This window comes from Physcomitrium patens, chromosome 16 (assembly GCF_059467195.1).
Source record: "Physcomitrium patens ecotype Gransden chromosome 16, ASM5946719v1, whole genome shotgun sequence".
Lineage (NCBI taxonomy): Eukaryota > Viridiplantae > Streptophyta > Bryopsida > Funariales > Funariaceae > Physcomitrium > Physcomitrium patens.
Genome location: NC_143425.1, coordinates 15,796,208 through 15,820,804, shown reverse-complemented (window position 1 = coordinate 15,820,804; position 24,597 = coordinate 15,796,208).

Here is a 24,597-nt window from a genome sequence, read left to right as displayed (position 1 = left end):
ATAGAAAAATATAAACAAATAAAAAAAAAAGTATATAGATTTTTGCTTCAAGAAGGATTTTTATAGAAGAGACTAAAAAAAGGGATTGAGATGCCACAACAAGTGATAGGAAATAAAAAAGAGCACCAAAAAATATTAAAAAGATTTTACAATAGTTTATGGATAGGCCATAAGAGAATTTGGACTACTTTTGCTAAACTCAAAGAACAATATTGGTAGAAAAATATATATTGAAATGTGCTTTTATTTGTAGAATCTTGTAAAATTTGTCAAATATATTTTAATGTATAATATTGAGATGGTCTACATCCAACATATTCTTTGACTATTTACTTTAAATGGATTGTTATTTTGGTTAATATACCAATTAGATTATGATAAATGAAATATTTGGTCTTGAGTTGTAAAGATTTATCAAATCAAATAGAAGGTAGAGCATTGAGAACAAAGTCTATAAAAGGAATTTGTAGATTTTTATTTGAAGATGTTATTTGTTGCTATAGATGTGTAGGTATCAAGGAGATGAACTGCAAAAAGATGCCTAAATCCAAAAAATCTGTGTTAAAAGAAAAGTGACAAAATAGCAATAAAGTAATATGTATATTAAAAAGAAACTAGAATGGCTATTGCCAAAAGAGAAAGAAATTAGAAATTCTTAAATCTAAACTAAAAGCAAGAAAATAATTAACAAGAGTGAAGAGGGCTTCACTCTTATCTCTATATATACTATCTAATTAAAAGCTATGTAGCAATGTTGTATAAGACCTCTAATAAATGTTGACTTTGCAGGATACATACCTTGGCTTACAAGGCAAGTTTTCTACGTGTGGACCACATAATTAGCTTGTTCTTCAAGCTACCAATATTTGTAGCACATGGCCAACTTGTTGACCACATTTTTAACCTAAAAAATCAATTATAGATATCTATAAAGTCAAAGCAACATCTATGAAGCTTCTAGGAAGTTTCTATAGAAGATATTATGGAATTAACTTACTTTTATTTATTTTTATTTAATCATATAGGTAATAATTGGTTTACATGTGTATATTTGTGACATTACCTCTCCTTCTAGGAACGAGTTCCATGAGGAGCAGTGTCGTATTACATGTTGTTTTGCTCAAGAATGCACCGAGCACTTAGTTGTCGAAGGTGAGATTATATTTCACAAGTTGCCAAGAAACTTTAATAGGTTTTATCCATGCGAGAAGAATATAATCTGAATTTCAATTCAAAAGTGCTTAAAACACTCTTCTTAGTAGTCTTAATTATACATAAATCCCAATTACCTTTTTACTTTCATATTTAAGCAATTTAGATTTTTCTTATAAACCCCAATCCTAATCAATGAGCTTTAACAAGCTGTAACATCCAATCTGACCATCCACTTGATGTGAAATTTTTCATGTAATTGCCAATGCAAGTCTTCTAAATGTTCAAGAATTTTTAGTCCAATCCAACTTACAATTTGTGAGAAAACCTCCAAAAATTGCACCAATGTCACTCGGCTACCAACTTGAAAAGTGAAGCAGAAATTCCAGCAATGATTTTTCCTTCTTCAATGTTAATTTTGTTTCAAAATTGGTGTGTAGCTTGATCTTTAAGTCTTCCAATACCATGCCAATTTTCACCTTAATCCATTTAATAGATCTTTAGATATCATAGAAACCCTATCCAACCTCAAAGTGCCACCTTCTGAAATTCTCTTGTGCTAAATACTAGATATCTCTAAACCACCCTATTAGATTATCACAAAATTTTGTATAAAATTAGTAGACCCAGTAATCCAAACAATATCAAAATTTCAAATATAGATGTCATACTAATTGCACAAAACAGTCAAGAGTACTAGTCGTAACTTTATTGCAAAAAATCCAAATCACCAATACAAACACTAACTTTGAACAACGATTGTAAAGTCCTTCCAAATCCTATGAAACTAAGTCTTATACCTTTAAAAAGATCTTGAAGCTAGCTCTTTGATCCCAAATCCCGATCTCCCAATGCTTCCATATTTTGCCCTAGGCAACCGTTTTAGTAGCCATGGGTCTGATTTTGACCCTGTCCTACAAACAGCCGACCGTTGAGTATCAATCTAATCTATCCTATGGGTTTTATAGCCCAATCCTACCCTCAACTTAATCCTAGTATCAACCATACTATTAATTTATCTTCTCTATCTTATTTTTACTATTTTATGGCCTTTTTAAGGCAGTAAAAGAATTACTACATCCTAGAAGGTAAAATTACTAATTAATTCTTATCTACTAGCTATTAAGAGAAGAAAATAAATCAAGAGGCTTTTTATAAAGCCATGTTTAAATATCTTCAATTATTATTGAACCAAGATGATTAGATATTAATTAAAATTTTATTTTTTTATTATATTTTTATCATATAGTCATGTTACAACATGACAGTGGTCTTCATGTGTTGAAGAAATCCAAGATGTGGAAAATTATATTTGGTATATATTCCAATCTTTGTTTTCTTTGAAGATAATTGATAGGCCTTCTTAGTCAACCATAGTATCTTATATCAGGATGAGAAGACCACTGTACTCTTTCGTTGTTGTTGAGGTCTTCGTAACTTCCTTCAAATAAAACATTTAGAACACTATCTGCAGTTGTTCTTACCTCTAATAAAATCACCAAACATTGAAAGTCTCTTCCAAGGTTGTGATACCAAATTTATTGTATCTCGCCATGTATTTGAGGAAAGACATGTCATTCTTGAGGATCTTCATCTCGATTTTATCATCTTCAAGGTTGTGACAATCAAAATGTCTTGTTTGATAAGTCCACAAATAAAAGCTCTTGAATTGAATTTGCTAGTTGTTGATTCTCCATCTCCTTAGCGTCACAAATACACAGAAGCTACAAAAAAAGATAAAATATAGAATGTGATCTTCTTTGGGCCTTATTTTTTTTTATAGCAAAGACTTATTATTCTGTATCTTGGTTTGGATAGATGTCGTCAATAAAAAGCCTCCATTACATTTACAAGTTTCTTTAGTGGCTCCCATGTGCATTCACTAATATCATATCCATATTAATAGACAAGATATTCTATTTTTTTCAGCACCGCCTTAAGTCTAGAACTTTTTTTACTTTGAATTCTTCATTATTGTCCACTCCTATAAGAGAAAGTAGAGCTTGTCTTCTTCTTGGTATGTTCATAGTCTTGTACGGTTCAAAAAGAGACATGTAGAAGACTTAATGGATCTTCATTGTCTTTGGTAGATATAATCAATAAGCAACTAGATTGATTTGTTCACAAATAAGAAAAGATTTGAGACTGCGATAGTTCAATTTATCACAAAGACGAGTAGACTTGATATTACGATGAAACAATTATACCTTGTCACCTACATTGAATTGTAGTTGTTTCTTTCAATAGGCATTCAAGATGATCTTTTCTTGTTCTTGAGCTTCTTTTAATTTCACCTTCATTGTTGCATGTAGCTCTGAAAAATGATTTGCCAAATCTTTTACTATAAGATTATCAACTTTTGAAAAGTCAAAAGTATAAAATTATATATTGGCAAAAAAAGGTGTTTGTTGCATAGAAAAATACACTATATTATTATAAGCAAACTTTGTCAATGGCAAGAGGATTCTCCAATTGTCTTGTTAATAATTGATGGTACATCTTAAGTATCACTCTAAAACTTAGTTTAAGTGCTCTGTCTATCCATTAGTTTTAGAATGAAAGGTCAAAGAAAGCTTTATGTCCACCTTTAAAATCTTAAAAAGAGTTCTTTGAAATCTTGATATAAATTGAGTCCTCCTATCTAATATAATATCTTTTGGTAATCCATGATATTGATAGATATTATTAAAAAAAAGCTTGGTAGTTTCTTCACCTGTGATAGATTTTATGTATGGTATAAAATATGCCATTTTGATAAAATAATCTATTATCACAAATATAGAATCACACAATCCTCAGATTGCAAGATCTATAATAAAATCCATAGAAATAGAAGACCATGGGTGTTCCAGAATATATAATGCTTGAAGAAGTCCATAAGACCGATGTCGAGGAGTTTTTGACCTTTAAAAAATATCACATAATTAAAAAAAGTCTTTTACAGCCTTCTACATTTACAACCACCAAAAATCTTTAGATATTAGCACTAAAGTTTTGTTGTATCTAAAATATCCTGCTACTCAAAAGTCATGACGTACTTGAAGAAGACATAAATGTGCTTCACTTTCTAGTACATATAGACATCCTTCGAAATAAAGTAGGTTGTTCTTGAACTCAAACTTAGAAGTATCATGAGACTTAGAAGAAGTATTTTTGATATCATAAATAAGAAGATCAAAAGAAATACTTGACTGAATTTGTTTGAAAAAAGTTGAATCAATAGTCAATGTTGATTTCAGTGCTCAAAGATGAAATTTTTCTAGCTTCAATAAAATTATCTTTTGTTGATTAAAAGTTGCATCTCGTTCTTTAGATACTAGATTAGAGAGTCTAAAAAGACATTAAATAAACCTTGTTATTTTTCTAGCCAATAAATGATATTGAACTCAAATCTTGATATAGTGTGAGCTCTCAATTACATTCTAAAATATAAATTTTTATTATTTTCCTATATTATGATAATTAAACATGTTAGATTAGAATTTATATAAGTAGAATTTAGTTTTATAGAATTTTTAGGATTATAACCCTTGATGGTATAAATTATAGCCTAATTCTTTGAATTAAGTTAATTAGGACTAAAATGATAAGAGTTAGAAAATTAGAATAATAACTTAGTTAATTTAATAATTTAGAGGTTGTTAGTCATTACTATAAGGATTGGCTAAAAGCCTATGAGTACATCTATAATCATTCATTTGATTTAGGAGTTGGAATTATAATTCTCTAAAAGATTTAGGGAAGTTAGTAATGATAATTTTGGATCTTCCTCCAAATTCGACAAATTCAAGCAGCATGGTGATTCTTCTACTTAATGGGAGTCTTTTTAATACAATGGTGGCACCGGATTTACCTCATGGAGTGAAGAAAATAAGATCAGCAACCTCTCCTTCAAAATACAAGAGAAGCAATGAAATTCTCATTTTGAAGAATTTCACAAAAATTACCAAGATCCTTGTAAGTAAAAACTTCCATGAAAATTATAATTGAGCATGGATTGAGGCATGTGAGTAGTCAATCTTAGCTTAAAAAGGTGTTTTGAATACAATAGTGAAATTCGATTTACAAAAAAAATACTTTCTTGATCACTTACAAGAGCCATCAGCCTTGGTAACGAGATTAGCTTTTGGATGAATGAAGGCTATAGATCTAGATTAGGGATCTTAAAAATCAAGGGTGAAGATGTAGCCACCCTTCTACGAGCCTCCACTCAATTGTATAAGAGAGGCTTGATTTTTCAAGCCCTCTCTCTTTCTTTCTTGGATAAAAGGCGGAGTTATGCCAAAATTTGGCTAAAATCCTAATCTTAATTTTATTTAGATTTTAATTCACATTGTGAACCTTGTGATTGTGTATGTATGGATTTTGCATTGTGAAGGATGGTCATTAAGTTTTAAAATATGTTTCATTGAGGTAGATATCTCCTCGGCCTTTCAAATATCTCAAGGGTTTTAAGGGCCTTGGATTTCCTTCAATCAGTCACTCAGTTTTTCTTATTTCAATGTGAGATTCTAAATAGTTATAGCTTTCATTGTTAGTTTTCCAACAAGATAAGATTCGCTTGATTTGGAGTAAGAAGAAATTTTTTGATGAATTTTTGAGTTTGAGGGAGTCAACTACCATTGCAGTTTGAATCAATCAAGTTTGGAAAGACATTTCTCAATGCTTGATGATTGGCTTTAGTTGAAATTTTAGAAATATCAAGCTTTACAAGCTAATCTTTGAAAGTCATAAGTTTTGTTGAATTTGAAGATAATCTGAATTTTTAGTGAATACCTAAGTGAAGAGGGTTGGTCACCACGGCAGTTTGGATCACTCAACTTTAAAGGAAGAATTCTCATGATTGAATCATTAGATTGCAATGAAGATTATTGAATCAAAAGCATCTTCAAGTTAGCTTTGCAATAAGCTAAGAATCATTCAAATTAAAGCCAATTATAAATTTTGGAAAATTTTGGAGTAGAAGGGGGTCACTACCTTCAATCCTTACGTATTGCCAAGGTACCTTTGCTTTCACCTCTCTTACTTTATTTTTTTACTATCATCGTCACAGTGACTTGTAACCTCCACATTTCATTTTTTGGCTAGTAAATTTTAAGTTTAACTTTTAACCTTTAATATTCTTACTTTAACTTTTAACTTGAACTTTTAATTTAAACTTTTAAACAAAACTTTTAATTTTAACTTTTTTTTTAACTTTTAATCTTAAATTTTAATTAAATTTATTTAAATTAATCTTTTAATTTTAATTTTAACTTTTTTTAACTTTTAATCTTAAATTTTAATTAAATTTATTTAAATTAACCTTTTAATTTTAAATTTTAACTTAACCTTTTAATTTTAAATTTTAACTTAACCTTTTAATCTTAATTTTTAACTTTAACTTTTTTTAAGTTAATTTTTAACATTAACTTTTTTTAACTTAATTTTTAACTTAACTTTTAATTCAAACTTAAGTTTTTATTCTTATGGTCAATTAATAGTAATAACTTAGTTAATTATTTTTACTATTTTTGCATAGTAAATTTTATTTAACATATTAATTTAATGTTAATAACCATTACTTGAAAGGATTAAAACTAATTGAATTTTTAATTTAAAAATTTAAATTAATCTAACAATTATACAATTGAGAGCTCTCCAGTTCCACCTCTTGGACTTGTTGTATGGCATAGGTTTCATCAAGTGGTGAATTTTGGCCTTACATATAGACATGCTCCAATAAGCCTAGCCATGATTCAAAACATGAGTTGACATGAAATACTCGAGATTCTTGTGATCTGTATATACAATGATTGGACTGGAAGTGCCTTTTAAATAATAACACCATTCTTGAAAAGACTCCACAATTGCAAGAAGCTCTTTATCATAGATCTCATAATTAATGTCGGTTACTAAACATTTCCTGGAATGAAAAGCTACTAGGTGAAGTTTATCATCTATTCTCATTTATAATAATATGACACTCAAAGCAAAGTTTGATGCACCTATTTTCATAAAGAATGCCTTAGAAAAATCAACACGATATAAGATTGGTGTTAAAACAAAGGTTGTCTTTAAAGCTTCAAATGCTACTTCCGCTTCATGATTCTATTGAAGTTTGTCTTTACAAGTCAAACGTATAAGTAGAGCTCCAATTCAAGAAAATTCCTTAATGAAGATCTGATAGTAATTAGAAAATCTCAAAAAACATTGAACATCTTGGATCATTTTTGAGATCTTTCAATCTATAATAGTTTGAATTTTCTTAGAATCTATCATAAGTCCATCATTTGAAATACTGTAACCTAAAAAGTCAACTTAAGTAGTATGGAATATACACTTTTCTATCTTGGCATAGAATCTCATATCTCTTAATTTTTCTAACACATGAAAAATATGAAGTTCATATTCTTATGTATTCTTAGAATAGATTAAGATGTCGTCTTAATAATAGATAACAAAATCATCTAAAAATTCTCAAAAAATATCATTTATAAGATATTGAAAAGTTGTTGATATATTTATAAGTCAAAAAGGCATGACATTATAATCAAAATGTCCATACCTAGTTGAAAAGGCAGTCTTTCATTCATCTCCTTCTTTTATGCATACCAGATTATATGCTCCTCGTAGATTTATTTTTATATAGATCTTAGCTTGAATCAACTGATCAAAAAGTTTAGATATTAAAAGTAGTGCATACCTGTTCTTGATGGTGATCTTATTGAATCTTTAATAATTAACACACATCCACAATGATCTATCTTTTTTCTTCACAAATAGAATTGAGACTCTTGCAAGAGATTTGGAATGGCATATAAAATTCTTGGCTAGATTTTCTTTAAAATATTCCTTCAGTTTGGCCAATTCATTTTGTGATAAATTGTAGATTGGTCCAAATGGTGGTTGTGTTCTTTCTTAAAGGTCAATTGAGCAGTCATATGGATGATGTTCAAGAAGAATATCTACATTCTTTTTCTCAAATACATCTTGAAAATCTTAATATTGGCTTAGAATACCACTTAAAGTCTTTGCACCATTAGAAATGGGTGTGGCATAAATGACATAAGGTGATTCTTCTTTTGCAGTATGCAAAAAAGTTCTTACACCTACAAATATAGGTTTAATTATACTGAACTTGTGATTTTTTACTTAATTAATTATACTCTTAATTATACTTTTAGAAAAATTAAGAGTACAAGAAATTCAATCTACTTGAGGGTTGTATTTTTTTAATTACAATAAATCTAAAATAATTAGATTAAAAAAAGATCTAATGATATTAAATACGATAAAATTATTATAACTATTAGTTATTACTTCTATAGGAAGGGTTTTGTGAGTAACATCTCTAAAAGACAACGAGCGACCATCTATAAATTCTACATGAATAGGTTTAGTTTTTCTTACTAAAGATATGTTAAGTCTTTTAGCAAATTCTTCATCTAATAAATATATTAAGGCTCATGAATCTAACAAGGCAATGGCTTTGTAATTTATAGGTCCTAAAATAATATTTAATATAAAATAAGGAGAGAATTTTGAAGAGAGAATAAGATCTTCATTAGGTATTATACAAGGTTCCAGCCGCATAATCTCTATCGTAGCTGGACTAACTTGTTTTTTGATATATTATCTTCTTTGATATTTATACTCTTTATTTTATAATTACATTGCTTCTTTGGACAATGATAAGCAATGTGCTTAGATTTTCCATAATATAAGCACAATCCTTTTTGACAACAACGAGTCTTTTTTTACTTAGTAAAAGGTTTAAAACATAAAGCATCAATTTACATATCTTCTACTTTTGAATGTATGTATTGAGGAGGTATTGGTGTTGTTATTGAATTATAGTAACATTGAGGCCTACTTGTCCAACTCTTAGATCGAAATTCAAAAAGTTGATTATCACATTTCATAACAAAGTCAATTGTTTGACTCAATGTTTGAAGATCAAGTAAGTTAAGCATCAATTTCTTTACCTCATATTGTAATCCATAGAAAAATTAGCTAATAAGTGTAGCATCATCTCACTTGATATCAGTTACAAGTTGTCAAAATTGTAAAGCATATGGTGTTATGGATTGATTGTCTTATTATAAAATACAAATCATGTTGGTTGCAACACGAGTTGTATCATGTTATCTATACATGGATCAAAATTTTGCTAAAAAAACCTCCAAATTATCCAATATTGGATCTTGTCTTTCAAAAAAAGATGAAAACTAGAATAATATTGAATCTAAAAGAAGTGTATTAATGAATCTAACTTCTGATCATGGAATTGGATAGCTTTAGAGTTGAAGTTTAATTAGAAGTTGTACTTCATTGATAAATCCTTGAACTTAGATCTTGTGCCATCAAACTCCTCAAGCAGGGCAATTCTTGATTCTCTAGTATCAAAAGGATGTTCTATTGTAAGAGAAGAGATGTGATTGAATATAGATATTGAAGTAGCTCCAATCATATTTATATCTTCATTTCTTGCCATTCTTTATTCCATGTAGTGATAAATCGTGTTGATGCATTGCAAGCATTAATTCCCTCAAATGCTCTTATATTTGTGCTATTACACTCTTCATTTCAAGAAGCTCTCACTTGATAATGCTTAGAAAATAAATATCTAATAGTGCTCATGACAAGCAGAAGAGGGGACTTGAGAACAAAGAAGATACTAAGAACAATATTAGTTTAGAAGAGGGTAATCTCCAACTTCTAATATGCCTATGTCCTATGAAGAAAAAGAGATAATCCACTCTTAATTAAGATAAGAAAAAACTCTAATATTGTAAATATACTCTTGTCAATCTATCAAGAATATGAATAGAAAGAATATGCATAAATCTGGAGAATTTATGTTTAAAAAAAAGTGATTATTGACTATTGCTTATAATCTTTAAAAAAGTGTAAAAAGTAAATGTGATCATCTACCAATTATAAAAGCATTAGTTAAAGCTTGTAATGGAAAGATTAAAAAATAGCCTTGACTTTTGTCATTTGTAATATAGATTGATCAAATAACTCATAGTTTGGTAATAAGATATATGCCTATTAAGCTCATGACATGTCAAAATAATACTATGCCAATTGAAGAAAAAGTATTTACTTAAAGTGTGCTACAATAGAAAGATAAATTGATAAGAGAAGAACTTTTAATTATTAGAATTTAGTAACTTGAGCAAAGATCAAAAGATGTGCAAATAGCATTAAAAAGATTTAAAAGAACAAGGTTATAAAATAATGCACGGTTTTATAAGCAACATTAATTGAGACCTAAGGCAATAGAAGAAAGTTATTAGATTTTGGTCTATGATAGTAGCTTAGACAATGAATATAGTAATTTAAAGAAGTTTTCTAAACAATGGTTTGGACCATATATCTTAATAAATATGTATAATAATGCAACTTATTCATTATGAGAATTAGATGGAATAAGGTTAAAAATATTAGTTACAAGGAAGTAAGTGAAGATATTTAAATAAAGGCAAATAGAAATAAATATAGAAGACTTTATTGAAGACATAAAATTTTCAAGAAAAGAAGATAATTTTGACTTCTATAACAAAAATGATAATGAAGATTTGGATGAAGACATAGAGAATATAATATAAAGAAAATAAGATTTAGATTATTTGGTGCATATCAGAAAATGTATAGGTTCAAAAGAGGTGGATGTCATGTGATAACATGACTATATGATAAAAAATAAAAATAAAGATGTTATTATAGAAGAGCCTAATAAAAAAATATAATAAAAATAATAATAAATAATAAAAAGGTAATAAAAGATTTAATCTTAATACTATTTTTTTATGGAAGAGACTTCTATTTACTTTGTAAAAGCATAAATGAGTCAAATCAAAGTAAAGGAGATAAGAAATAATATAGACATATGTAAGAAAGAATTAAGAATATATTTTAGTAAAATTTATTTTAAGAAACCAAGAATTAATATCCACAGAGGACCAGCCATCAACATGGCTCAAAATCAAACCTTAAGGCACAAAACTACGTATTGATAGTGACTTTGAAATTCTTTGGTAGATCAAAAAGTGGAATTTGAAAGCAAACTTGAAGAGAAATTTTTGGGCATTAGTTTTATATTAATTTAGTCAATATTCAATTTTTGAAAAAATCTCAAAATTATTAATATTTTTGATTGATTTAGATTTTAAGAAATAAAAATATGTTTATAAATTTGAGGGTCTTTTGAGTTCTATGGTATTTTTATGGATGAATTTTGGTACAGTGTTGATGTCCTAGTTGCAAATGTGTATAAAATTTTTGAAGTCAATCAAATAGTTAGATTGAAGCGTGTGAAGGTTTTTCTAGGTTGAAGTCTCAAAAATTGGAATTTGAAGGTTAGTGAGTATTTTTTAAGATTTTTAATAATTTATCAATTGAATTGAAGTAAAAAAAATTATATAGATACTGGAGTCAATTTTCAACATTTTGAGTAAAATTTTAAAGGAGTTCAATAGTTCAAGAAGGAGATATTGGCACTGGAAGTTTAGCATTTAGATTGGAGTAAGAGGCCACATAATATCTCATTGGATTATCTTGTATTTCTCTTAATTGGTAAGTATAATTTATTTTAATTTTTTTTTTACTTATTTTTAACTAAGATATTAAGAAGTATGCAAATTTTGAGTTGATATCAATAGTTCGATCATTAGTTATTGAGGTTTTAACTTGCTATAGGATTTTGTTTAAGATTTGTTTATGGTTTGAATAGGGCTTAGGATTTGGTCTAAGATATTTTTAGGATTAGGATTTGCTTAGAGTTTTATTTAGAACTTGACTAGTGATTGATTAGGATTTGTCTAAGATTTGTCTATGATTTAAAGTTTTATTAGGATTTCATTGAAGTTTAACATATGATTTGGTCAAGGTTTATTTAGGATTTTAATTAAAAATTGACCTAAGATTTGATTAAAGTTTAATTAGGGTTTTAATTGAGGTTATATTAGGATTTTTATTTTTATTATTTCTTTAGAATTCTTTGTTATTTTGTTAAATTTTTCTATTTCTAATTTTTTTTAAGATTATTGTTATTTTTTTAAAGGTTTATTTTTATATTTCTTTAATATTTTTTGTTATTTTTCTTTGAGATTAGTTTTGGAATACTTTGTATTTTTTATAACTTCTTTTAAATTTATTTTGGATTGATCAAAATTTAATAAAAATTATTAAGGTCTATTTAATATTATTTAAGATTCTATTAGATTTTATAGGATTATTCTTACATTCCTACTTACCTTCCACGCCTAGGCACATGATGCATTCTCAAGCATAAATACATATAATACAATACTGCATCTTTCTTTAAGTAGTTGTTTTGATTGCTAGAGATTTGATTTCAATTTAGATTCATAAACGATTGTTTCTTAGATATTAAGCCAATCTATTCTAGGATTGTTTCTTGGATATACATTTAATAAGAATAGATTGATTATAAAATTTTATCTTAGAATCAATCAAAAGATATTTTTTAACAAATATTACTAAAAAAATAAATTTGATAGATATATAAAGAAGATTATTTAAGAATCAAGATTGAAATTAAAATCTAAGTAAGAAAAATTAGCATCCATACCAAATTGAAGGTTCTTTTGTTGATTAAAAAGAAAAATTAGATAATAAAAAAATTTATGAAAGTATGAGACTTTAAAATTTATTACAAATATATTTTGTGATGACTTTGAAAAAGCTAAGCTTTACAAAGATATGCTTATTAAATTAATCTAAAATATTAAAAATAAGTATTCAATATAAAAATCAATATCCACATATATTTTAATAGCATCTTTGGATTAGAAATTTAATATTAAGATTAAAAAAGGATATTATTTAATTTAGTAGTAATTAATTTTTTTTTATTTTTTAAGTTCAATTGTTCTAAAAAAATTTGAGCTTGTTTTTAATAAGAATATTAAAAGGTGTACAAATTTTAAAGCAGATTCAAAAATTGATTCAAAAATTGATTCAAAAATTGATTCAAAAATTGATTCAAAAATTGATTCAAAAATTATAGGATCTTAAGTTTGTCTACTCATGATTAATTAGGGTTTTTTTAAGATTTTTTTAGAATTTTTTTAGATTTTTTTTTAATTTTATTATTATTTAATTAAAAATTATTTAGATTCTTTTAGGATTTAATTATAATTTATATAATATTTAATTAAATTATTTTATTATTTTTTAAATTTTATTGAATTTACTTAAGATATTATAAAAATTTACTTAGAATTTATTTAGAATTTATTTAGGATTTATTTTAAATCAATTAAGATTTTTTATGCATGTTTTTATAATTACTTAGGATTTGATTAGAATTTTCTTAATATTGAATAGGATATATTTATTATTATATTAAAATTTATTCAAGGATTCTTAAAAGTTTGATTAGAATTTAATAGAATATATCTAGAATTTTTTTATGATAGATAATATATACTTGGAATATCTTAGAACTTATTAGAGATTATTTTTGGATTGTTTATAATTATATAATTTTTTAAATTTATAATTAACTATATTTAGGATTTCTAAAAACTCTAAATTATTAATAGAGGTATTTTTAATCATATCATATTTTTTATTATAAATAACTTTAATATTTAGATAAAATCTTTATACATCCAAATATTCAATGCATTTTCAAGTTAGATTTTTCATAATACAACAATGTCTAAATGGTCCACTCTATCCTTATATCAACAAACATGACATATTTTGAAGACAAACTACAAATGTCCAACTACTCTAAACTAGAAACAATATTAACTAACAAATATAATAAAGGCAAAGTACTCAAAACCAAGTTGATGAATCTTCAATCCTAATAAATTGTAATCTTAATTTATAATATCCTTTTCTAATCAACAAAAGAATCTCACATTTGTCCTAGATACAAAATCTTATCTCTCAAAGTTCGGTTTCAATCCTAGTTCGCAAACAATTCTACTTAAATATCAACTTAAGCTTTTCTTTAGCTGTTTATATTAGATTTTTTTTTATTCAAATATTTTTATAGTAGTTTTACATCTAATCTATCTTATCTTATCTTATTTATGACTCTACAAAGTATATAGAAGTTTTTTTTATAAAAAAGATAGTATTAATATTAAAATTTATACTATCTCTTTATTTTTTATTTTTATTTTAATAATATATATCTTTTTGTGTTTTCAATAAAAAAAAACCCCTTTTAGATTATTTCTCCTTATGTATTCTTTTATTTTAAAATTATATCATAATACTATACTAGATTAAATGCTTAATAAGTAGATGTCTAAGTTTTAAATTGGTAAACACCTATGGTACAAAGGTCTATATTAAAGGTTCCAATAAGTAGATATTTGAATTTTAGACTAAAAAGTACTTGTATTTATAATTTCCATATTAAAAACCTTATAGAAAGATTTTTGGATTTCAAACTATGAAATATTTGTTCCTTATTTCTCTTCTTTTAGTATTTATTTTAAAAAATATTCTTATTTTGATCAATGTAAAAACAAATTTTAATAATTTTTTAAACTTTTAAATTAATAATTCTTAATTTACTAAATTATTCAATCTTTTATTGAATATCTTTATTCCAAATAAATGCTTGCACAAATAATATAAAAAATAAAATAAATTTTGTTGATGTATAATATATTTAACAAAATATAGTTTTTAAACTATTATAATTAATTTTAAAAATTATATATAATAATATAATATCTATGAATATTACATTTATAGACATCTAATTGTATATTATTTATCTAAAGTAAAGACCCTTTCTTTATTATGTACGTACTATTTAAATTGTAGTGTAATAATTAGATGCCTAATACATTGTATTATTACTTTATTTAATGATCACAAATTTTCAATCCACTTACATACTCAAATTTAGAATTGGATAATTCATGTAAAATGTATCTAAATAATTTTTTTTTGAATTACTACAAAAAAATATTCCAAATACATGTCTAATCTATATTATTATAAAATCCAATAAATGGTTGTATATCTTATTTATCAATAAAATAAATAATACATATACACATTCAATACATGATTTACAATAATATTATATAAAAAATATGATTTTTTTTTCTTTTTATAATCCACATCCAAATACAATATATTCATAAAGTTGGTACTTTCAATAATCAGTATGGATATTTCTATGCAAATTGCAATTCTAATCGAAGTTTTTCATACAATGCCAAATTAAAATCAAACATCCCATGGATGCAAGGCCTTATAGTCAAACAACCTCCATCAACATATCTAGATTGAAACTTCACTAAACAATTTATAAAATTTACCTATTACAACAATAAATTCCATCTAATATAATATTAACCAAATATAATAAAAATGAACCTTTAATAAATAAACTACTTGAACTTCATTGTATTATTGCTCTCCTCATTGTCATTGTCATAATAGCTAGTGCTAAGGCCTTTCCACACAAGCCATTTGAAGTTCAAGTTATACACGATACATTTGCAATACCAATAACAATAACCTACTCATTACAAATTATAAATATCTATGCCACACACTACCACAATATTATAATCCACTATAGAGAACACACTTCACCAATTGATTAAATATAAATTTACAACACAAAGATTTCCAAATTCTTCTAATAACTTTTGATATAGTGTCTACCTTTCAACAAAAGGTAATTGCACTAGTAGTCTAATATGTTGGTGTAATGTAAGCTTCCACACACGATACTGTAAGAACAGAAACTTCATTCACGCCAATCTTGCTGATCGGTGTGCTCTCTCTCATCAGCAATAGGCTGTTTACCAATTCAGAGGTCATCAGGAGGATTCTCGGTGTGATATATTCCAATTGAGCGGCGATCGAAAGTCAAGTGTGGGATGTCCGACTGCTGCTACAGTCGAAAGCTGTAATTCCCAGATGATCTAGAAATGATACAATATCTTGATAGTTTAAACATAATATCTTTCTCGAGGTTGCCACGTAGACCTTATTTCCAATTGGCGCTGTCATGTGACAAGCAGAAATCCTGGCTTACTATTGTAGTAGCAATGAGCATCTGGACTGGATGGATTATTGATTCCAGGCATAGAATTCGGGATTCCATTATACCTGTCGATAGTCATTACTGACTTTTGGTAGCTACTTTCATTTTGAACTTAGGACGCGGTCTATATTATATCTTAATTGATGAGCAGTATTGTCATTTATTATATAACTCTCCAGGTCATAAAGTTGAGACGTTTAGGGTTTAAACCTGGCCACAATCAGCTTCAAGATTTTCGCTGCCCTTTGGTTTGTGGCTTCGGTTTTTCCTGACATTTCACATGTAGTGCATGTGTGAGCTGGTCCCAGTAGTATTGAGGAGCCACACACCGCAGCCTTACAGGTTGTGTGAGGCAAGAGTGTGCAGCTGGAATCAGCAAATAGCATTCTTTTACTTGTAAGTCGAGGTCATTGTCATGTAGCTTTAGAGCGCGTTTGTGAAAATAGATTTTCAGTGCCGCAGGTGTCGAGAGGCAGGGCGGGAGATGGTGGTGGAGAACGGTAGGAAGAGTATTTGTGCGCAGTGAAGTATCTGGTTCTGGTTATGGTTCAGTACACAACTCTGTGGTACCCCCCGATCCACCGGGCACAGTCCAAGCAATGTCGCGCCCTTCGAGAACCCCCAGGGTTGAAAGTCGACAGCCTTCAACATCAAAGGTTCATAGCTCTTGTAAACTTATCATTCATGCAGGGAATTCTAGTCAGGGAAGTTCTCAGCCTGATCAGTCGGTGACACCGGAGGTGCATAAGGGGATCACATCCACTTGTCTCTCGTCATATGAAAATGCAGTGGAGGGGAAAATCTATTGCTCTAACCGACCCATTACTAATCTTCCCGTGGCGAGTGCAGTCTTACGAGAAGTCGTCCTGATGAAAGGACACTTACCGGGCCAGTGTTTTGTCCTTCCGACAGAGTCGATCAGTCCTCATGATAAGGAAACGTATCTTACCCTTGAGAAAGTTTATGAGACTGGTGCGAATCCTGAATGTAAGATATCAGTACCTGTAGTTCTACAAAGTTCACCGAACGAAAATCCTGAATCTGACACTAATAAATTTTCAGGTATGTATGGGGTATGTGGTAATGCTGTGCATGCTGTAGAAAGCGTGTATCGGCTTTTCGAGAAACCTGATTGTATGGGGAAGTATGTGAGTAGAGATAATCTTGATCGTCTACGCGAAATTGTCGTACAGTCGACACTACGTAGATATCCTTCAACAAACTGGGGCGAGAGGAAAAGGGGAGAGGAACATTACAGCAACGAATGTGGAGAGGGTGGTGGAGCAAGTGGAGCCAGCGATCAGATTCAGCAACGTATGCCGATATCAAGAATTCTCTTTTCAACAGAAGATGCGGTGGAGGGGAAGTTCTATGGGATAAAGTTATGCGTCATGCGCGAAAATAAAACCTATGTTGAAAAGCCTCGACCAGCCGTCCTGATTTAAAAACTGATCGGCGACCAGGTATTGGTCCTTCCGCTTGCATCTTTCACTAAACCCCAAAAGAAGGGGAAAATTGGAGTGGTATATCAGACATTAAAAGACGTTTACGGGAAGGCGGCGGATTATGCATCTCACTATTTCGTACCTGTAGTTTCTCAAAAGATAAAACTTAAACCACCTAAACTTGTTCATCCTGCTGTCTCCATTGAACCACGACTCGATCGCGAGATATCATATGTTTATGCTGTGGAGCATCAACTACAAGTGACAGCGGTTTTTCGGTTACGACATCCCACAGATGGAAAACTTCAGTGCCAATCAGAAGTAGGCAAAGAAGATCTTTTTAAGTTGGGCGATATTGTCAAAGAGTTAATACGTAAAGATTATGCTCCAAGTCAGTCAGGGGGTGATGATGTGCCACGAGCAGGTGAGCAGGGTAGTGGTAATAATGAAGGAAGAGAAAACGGGGGAGGGAGCGAGGGAGGGGGAGGAAACGGGGGCGGGAGTGGGAGCGGGGGGGAGGGGGAGGAAGCGAGGGTGGGAGTGGAAGCGGGGGAGGAGGTGGAGGAAGCCGGGGTGGGGGAGTGGGCGGAAGCGGTGGAAGCGGGGAAAAAAGAGGAAGTGACAATGGACAAAGAACAGGAGCAAGTGAGGACAAGAGGAGACGGGCAGGGGAACGGAAAGGTGGCAGCAACGAAGGGGTCAGCAGTGGATGTGTAGAGCGTGCCGAAGCAAGCGAAGCCGAAGGAATGCATGCTGGCACCGACACAGGAAGCAATGTGATGGTCAGCGGAGAAAGTGGAGGCACACGAGGTGGTGGAGCAGGTGACTCCATAGAAAGACCTGCAAGTACCCCACAGCAACATCATCTTGAAGTAAATGAATCAGATGATACATTTGAATCAGACAGCGATTCTGATCGGAAATATCCCAATCCACATTCTCTTGTAGAATGTGAACTCACTGAAGATCTTGATGATCTGGATTGGAGTTGGGATGGTATCAGTCCATGGTTACCAATGTGTACCGATGAGGTATGCTTGTGCTTATTTTTTATAAATTTTGTGGTACTGGTTGAGATATGCGATGGTTCGAGGGAATTCGTAAGACATCGATCAGTTTATATCACATCACTCCTACGGTAACTTGTGAAGCCCAAATGAGGTAGTACATGTTAATTAATGAGACAGACAGGAAATAGTACTTCCATTTTCAAATTGCATAATGTTTTTGCTTAAATTTGGAAGGTATTCACTGACACGAGTTGTGCGTACAGACGGTTGCATCGCTAACTACATCTCCGACGCGTGAACGACATATGTTAGTTCCTGTCCCCAACATCCAAGCCCATGATGTGATGGAGCACCCCCAGAAACACGACGTGGACAAAAACGAAGCTGGCTTGGAACTGGCAATGCACAGTCAAGAGCCGCAAACGCAGAAGCGGTTAGTGCTTAACCCTGTGTACTCACTCTACGTTATTTTCTACCAAACTGGAAGATTATTGGAGCACACAATATTTCAATTTTAGGATAACCTTTATTCTTGACTTCTGCATCCACTTTGAAGTTATTTTCAAATTTAATAGCTTGAGGACTTGAATCATAGCACTGTTGTGCCTTCTAACTGGAGAAGGTAAGATAGTTGTTGCAATTCATACAAGTATACTGTTGAGTGCATCCAAGCAATTCTATGGGCAAGTGTTAGTCTATTCAAGATCGGAGTTTGAAGTGGCGGGTAATGCAGTCATTTTGACATAACTACACGCAATACCATGAGGATTTGATTATCAACTACCGATGATTGCACTTGTTCTTTTTTGTCAGAAGCAGACTGGATGAAGGAGCAAGCAGAAGTTTCGTAGACATTAATAAGGATATTCATGAAACTCGTATTTTACCTCGCCCGCCCGAAAGAGTGCACTCAAAGGTACTTCGAAACATGCTTGAAGAGTAGCTAGAAGGCACAAGTACCGTATTTTGCATTCAGAATTCTATTTGACTGCCAATCGTTGGTGGTCATTGTCTGGTTACATTGAAAAGAAGATGCTTGCAGAGAATGTGGACAGTCGTGCGCTCATCTATGTATCAAAGTGATGCAGGGATTGTTAAGCATAATCAACGAAAAAGAAGGCAAGGAAGTGGAAGTTTCCTTAAAGAAAAGTGGCACAATTTCATGGGCCAAAACTAAGGTTGTAATCCATCTTTTATTGCCTTCTACCTCTGTACCCTATGCTTGTACAAGGCTTCTTACAGGAACCCTCCTTACTTCGATCTGTGTCTACTTCGTTTTGACATTGTTCCTGTTAATATGTGAAATAAATCATTTTATTTCAAAGTCGATTCTAGTGCACTTAACTTCATAATGACATTGTGTCTTTATTATATCGATTGGTTCGTATGGTATGTTAGACTTCTGTGCGGAGTCGTAGTTTCTTGTGCCCAGCACGCAAGTCGTCTTGTATTTGGTTCAATGGATTGCCATCCCACGTGATGTGACAGCCTCATGCAACATGTTAGCTAAATAAGTTCCTGAGAACGGTTCAAGTAACGTCCAACGCTTCCGGATCTTCGCTTTGTGCTTAAAATCACACAACACAACTCTCTGTGGTGTATGTTTTGTAGGGCTCTCTGGAGGAGTGCATTAAGTGGGAAAATGTGGAATGCATCAATGGAAATCCAAATCACACCTTCGTGAACGCACTAAAGCAGGTTACTACGCATCTTACCAGCCCATTTCTTGCCTTTCAACTCTGCTCCTCCGTTCTGGTAGATGGAAATTCAGATAATTAGTTGATCTTCGTGTCTCAGACACGTCTGCGTTGTTTTGAAGCAATTTCAATAGTGTTTTGTCACTTGGATGAGAGATCTCTCTGTGCTCTTTTCTGAAGAGAGTAGAACCTGAAATGCTGAAAGGGAGCTCCGTGTGTAGGAAAACTGGGATGATGATAGTTTGTATTTGGAAAGTTTGCAAAGTGACGATGATGATGCGGAGCTACTTCTCAAGATCTCCTTCCTGACAGCGGTCAAAGTCTACTTCTTGATTGTCATGAGTCCTCCAGAAAAAGGTAAACTTCCACGGTCCCTCGACGTATAGATACATCTGGGAGTTCCTAACCATTTGTGCTTATGTAAGCTTTTGAACGAGGAAGTCCTAGCACCTATGAAGTTTACCGGCTTGCATGGACGGTGTGCAATGAGAGCTAGGTTCCAACGAGATCCATCATGCCAACTGAAAACTTCTGATGCCATAAAACTGATACATGATTTTTGTGCGCAATATTTAATGTGCGCTACTATCCACGATTGCAATCTGCCCTTTACTTGAGCTGGATTCGGTTGTTTAAGACCATGTGTTCACAGTGACTTCGAATCGGGATTGTTGGTGGCATGTCAGAAAGAAAGGAGTGCAGTACTACCTTCTGGTCTTTTTTGAAAGTTGTAAGTTCTGAGGAATATGTGTTGTTTCAGGCCCAAAGACATTGAAGCTTTTCGTGAACAGACCTGACATGAAAATGAGGTGAGACAGGCTCTGAGTACTCACACTTGCTGGAAGTAACATTTGTTGTTCTGAAACATGGGATTGTCAGATAGCTGTTGATATTGAAATTCGTGGTGTTCTTCCTGCTTGTCTACGGAAGTTTGGGATGGACAGTTGGTGTGGTGGGTCACACATGGAATTCTTTGATGCAGTTCATTCGGAACTTAATCTACTTATTTGCAGAGCCTAGGAAGTTTGAGTTCATGGTTGCTTACCAGGCTAGCTTGTTGTTATGGAATCAGGTATAGGCCAATTGGCTAATTTGACAATCTTGAATTTGTCAAGTTGTGAAAGCTTGGAATAATTACCAAGTGAGATTGGCTTATTGGTCAATTTGGCAACTTTGGATTTATCATGGTATACAAAATTGAAACAATTACCTATTGAAATTAGCCAATTGATTAATTTGGCTACTTTAAATTTGTCAAGTTATATAAGCTTGCAATTATTATCAAGTGAGATTGGTCAATTGGCTAATTTGACAATCTTGAATTTGTCAAGATGTAAAAGCTTGGAACAATTACCAAGTGAAATTGGCCAATTGGTTAATCTAACAACCTTGGTTATGTCAAGATGTACAAGCTTGGAACAATTACCAATTGAGATTGGCCAATTGGTTGATTTGGCAACATTAAATTTATCAAGTTGTACAAGCTTGTAATTATTATCAAGTGAGATTGGCCAATTGGTTAATTTGACAACCTTGGATTTATTAAGTTGTACCAACTTATATTTAGTACCAAGTGAGATTGGTCAATTGGTTAATTTGACAATCTTGGATTTATCATGGTGTACAAGATTAAATCAATTACCAATTAAGTTTAATCAATTGGTTAATTTGACAATCTTGGATTTATCATGGTGTACAAGATTAAATCAATTACCAATTAAGTTTAATCAACTGATTTATTTAACAACCCTTAGTTTATCAAGATGTGAAAGTTTGTAACAATTACCAAGTGAGATTGGCCAATTGGATAATTTGAAAAACTTGAATTTGTCAAGATGTACGAGATTGAAACAATTATCTATTGAAATTGGCCAATTGATCAATTTGACAACCTTAAATTTGTCAAGTTGTACAAAATTGAATCAATTACCTATTGAGATTGGCCAATTGGTTAATTTGACAATCTTGAATTTATTAAGATGTGAAAGCTTACAACAATTACCAAGTAAAATTGGCCAATTGGTTAATTTGACAATCTTGAATTTGTCTAGATGTGAAAGCTTGCAACTATTATCAAGTGAGATTGGTCAATTGATTAATTTGACAATCTTGAATTTGTCAAGTTGTAAAAGATTAGAACAATTATCAAGTGAGATTGGCCAATTGGTTAATTTGACAACCTTGAATTTGTCAAGGTGTACAAGACTGAAACAATTACCTAATAAGATTGGTCAATTAGTTAATTTGAAAACTTTAGATTTATCAAATTTAATTCATTTGCAACAATCATTAAGTGAGATTGATCAATTGGTTAATTTAACAACCTTGAAATTATCATGATATGAAAGTATGGAACAATTATCAAATGAGTTTAGCCAATTGATTAATTTGACAATCTTAGATTTGTCATGGTATAGAAGATTGCAATAATTACCAATTCAGATTTACCAATTGGTTAAATTGACAACCTTGGCTATGTCAAGATGTGAAAGCTTGGAACAATTACCAAGTGAGATTGGCCAATTGGTTAATTTAACAATCTTAGATTTGTCATGGTATACAAGATTGAATCAATTATCAATTGAGATTAATCAATTGATTAAATTGACATCCTTAAATTTGTTAACTTCTTTAAGCTTGTGGCAATTATTAAATGAGATTAGCCAATTGGTTAATTTGAAAACCTTAGATTTGACATGGTGTACAAGCTTACAATAATTACTAAGTGAGATTGGCCAATCAATTAATTTAACAATCTTGAATTTGTCAAGATTTGAAAGCTTGCAATAATTACCAAGTAAGATTAGCCAATTAGTTAATTTGAAAACCTTGAATTTGTGAAGTTGTAAAAGCTTGGATCAATTATCAAATGAGATTGCCCAATTGATTAATTTGAGAATCTTGAATTTATCAAGTTGTAAAATTTTGGAATATCTATCAAGTGAGATTAGCCAATTGATTAATTTGACAATCTTATAATTGTGGGGATTAAAATACTTACAATCATTATCAAATGAGTTAACCAATTAATGAATTCAAATATTCTAAAATTGTAAGCATGCAATTACTAGTTGAATGGTTTAAAGATCTTTAGTTTATAAGTTTGTAGAATGATATTAGCTGCAAAGTTGTTGTAGAATCGACACTATATAGATACCCTTCAACGAATGGGGGCAAGATGAAAAACTGAGAGGAACAAGACAGTAACGAATGGGGGAACAGAGGATGTGGAGTAAGTAGAGCAAAAATTCAGTTTCTGCAACACAACCAGGTAGACCAATTTCTCCCTTCAACAAGTAATGCAGTAGAGGGGAAGATTAATGGAGTAGACTAAAGCATGAGGCTCAAGAAGACAAAAAAATACAGTAATAAGAGCCGACTAGCCGTCCGAATTACAAAACTCTTTGGCCACTAGGTTTTGTTCCTTTCGATTGCATCTTTCACTGAAAAGAACCAGGGTGGGAAAAGGATTTATCAACCAAGAGAAGATCTTTTAAGAAGGAGGCGGATGATGTCAAGCAGTATTTCGCAACTACAGTTTCTCAAAACACAAACCGTGAACCAACAAAATTGTTCATGATCCTGTCTCCGTTGAACCACGACTCAATTGCGATATATCATATGTTTACGTCGTGGAGCATCAAGTACAAGTGATAACTGTTACAAAGTCAAAAACTGGTGGATCTGATTCAAACCGTGAGTGTGTTTCAAAAGTGGATTACAAAGGCCATAGTGAACTGTGCGATATTTTCAAAGAGTTGGTAAAGAAATATATGCTGTAAGGCAGTCAGAGGGTGATTATGTTCCAGGAGCAGGTAAGCAGGGAAGTGGTGATAATGGAGAAAGAGAAAATGGGAGTGGAAGCAAGGGAAAGAGAGAAAGTGACAATGGAAAAAGAACAGGAACGAGCGAGGATAAGAGGAGACGGGTAGGGGAACGGAAAGGTGGCAGCAACGAAGGGGTCAGCAGTGGATGTGTAGAGCGTGCCGAAGCAAGCGAAGCCGAAGGAAGGCATGCTGGCACCCACACTGGAAGCAATGTGATGGTCAGCAGAGAAAGTGGAGGCACACGAGGAGGTGGAGCAGGTGACTCCATAGAAAGACCTGCAAGTACCCCACAGCAACATCATCTGGAAGGAAATGAATCAGATGATACATTTGAATCAGACTGCGATTCTGTTCGGGAATATCCCAGTCCACATTCTCTTGTAGAATGTGAACTCACTGAAGATCTTGATGATCTGGATT